The sequence below is a fragment of the Triticum dicoccoides genome, chromosome 7B (assembly GCF_002162155.2).
Source record: "Triticum dicoccoides isolate Atlit2015 ecotype Zavitan chromosome 7B, WEW_v2.0, whole genome shotgun sequence".
NCBI lineage: Eukaryota > Viridiplantae > Streptophyta > Magnoliopsida > Poales > Poaceae > Triticum > Triticum dicoccoides.
In genome coordinates this window covers 552,338,887-552,341,024 of record NC_041393.1, presented here as the reverse complement: position 1 = coordinate 552,341,024, position 2,138 = coordinate 552,338,887, and the positions used below count along the sequence as shown (strand labels likewise).

Sequence of the window (2,138 nt, the reverse complement as noted above, 5' to 3'; positions counted from 1 at the left end):
TCAGAAATTATAATCAAAGACGTAGTGATATAATTTGCCTGCCGTTAGCTCTGGTCTAGATGAGAGTTAACTTCGTCACGTCTATCTTTTACACCATCTAATGGTGTGTGAAAAGTCGTGCCCACTTTTTCCTTTTCTTTTCTTACTTGAATGTTCAAAAGATATAGAAGTTATATGTGAATTTTAAATCCTTCTTATCGCAATTTCTTTTTAAAATTCTTATCTAGAGAAAATTAACAAATCCGATATGATTTTGATGACATATACACATATTTGTTTGGAAAAATTAACGACGCAGAAACACGCTCATGCGCTATGCACCCGGATGGATGGAGACATGGAGTACAACTCGTTGTATGTGTTGATCAGAGTATCTAAGGGCATCTCCAATAGCAATCCGTAAATTTCCTCCCGCATACGTCCGTGTATAGGGGAACCAATCCGTGGACACGGATGCGAAAGGACGACATCCAACGCCAGCAACATACATTTCAAACCGCATTTTAACTAACAGGACGAAATTCATGCCGATATTCATCAAAATTCAGATAAAAAACAGCACAAATCTTCCATACATAACATGTAAATTAAGTCTAATACAACAATGTCTATAATTCGACTAGATCTCAGATGTCCGACAAGTTTTTCACGAAAGAATCATGTTGTTCCACACATACCCCTTCAGATTCATCCAACAGTGTGTGCACGTAAATGGCCGCCCCTCTGTCCCGTGTTACACCACGACGGCGTGGGGGCTACATATAATGTGTAGACCAACAATAAGTGAATAAATCAATCAACAAGTTGAGCAATAAGAAGTAAAACGTACGATCTCGTCCCCTGCCACGTGCAATGGCAACATTTTCTCGAGCTGACGAATCACGTTGCAAAACTTGATGACGCTAATCTGGACAGCGTGCCAGTGAGAGGACAACGACCTCACGTTGCGTGGTTGAATGAGGTACATGTCGTGGGGCGCAATGTGCTTTCATGCGTGAAACTTTTCATGCACTTGCTCCCAGAAGGGCTCCCCTCCGCTCATGCCCATAAAATCCACGGATACGGCCAGCCACGCATCGCACCACAACTCATCGTCCATGTTTGAGTAGCTCACCATTCTTCATACTAAAAAAAAGATATAGCATTTCAAAATAAGCTTAATGACATTTGATTGAACACCTGCCGGACGTGGTGTTCGCCATGGAGGTCGGCGACAGGGGGTGGAGTGTACCTGGGTACAAACAGCTCCAGAGTGGGCAGCTTCGTCGTAGACGCGTCGCTGCTGGTTGCAGACGTCCGGCAATGGCGGCCGGAGACATACAGCAGCGGAGGCAGAGGTGGAGGGTACAGATGCAAAGTAAGGAAGAGAAGGGCAGAATGGAAGAAAATAGGACCAGGAGGGGCGATTGGGTGGACCGGGGGTGTCGGAAACCTACATTTCGGGTGTCCAGACTCCCGCAAACCCCGCCCACTTTGTTTCCAATTTAAGGGAGAAATCACGTCCAGACCGTCCCGCCACCGTCCCGCTAAGCGATACAGATCAATGTTGGATGGCCTCCGTGGTTTACGGTCAATCTTGGAGATGCCCTGTTAAGAAAACGGAAATGTTATCGCCCACATGTGTGGGCGTTTGCAGATCGCCCACATGCCTCCACCACCACTCATTTTGCCACGTATGAATACATGACATCAGCAGAAATCTTTTTGGTTTTTGGCTTAAAAATGTTTTATCTCCTAAATAAAAAAGCGAACTAAAAATCCGTTTTCACCACTAAATCCGTCTCGACGAGATCTTCAAAACTAGACCCCATGTTGATATGTTTCGACGAATTTTTTTTTTGCCCAGAAGTTGCCATGATGTTTACACTATAGTTGCCATAGTGCTTAAACTAAAGTTGCCATGTGGCAATTTTAGTTTGTAGATCATGGCAATTTTAGTTTTTTTTATGATGGCAATTCCAGTACTTTGACCATGAAAATATTTTTTTTATTGAATCATGGCAATTTTAAGTGCATGTATCGTGTCAATTTTAGTTTATGGTGCATGGCAAGTCTAGTTTCTTAATTCTTTGGTTTATAATATGTTAAAATTGCTTTTAAATATAAAAGAAAATAGTTGAAATATATCATGGCAACTT

General features: G+C 42.6%; 1 long non-coding RNA gene across 1 annotated transcript; it reads right to left on the bottom strand.

Moving 5' to 3' along the window:
* Nucleotides 1-666: 666 nt before the first annotated feature.
* LOC119336492 lies at nucleotides 667-1,437 on the bottom strand. Its single transcript, XR_005162575.1, has 3 exons — nucleotides 1,232-1,437; nucleotides 830-1,125; nucleotides 667-755 (listed from the first exon to the last, which is right to left on the bottom strand). It is a non-coding gene; the product is annotated as an uncharacterized LOC119336492 (long non-coding RNA).
* Nucleotides 1,438-2,138: the final 701 nt, after the last annotated feature.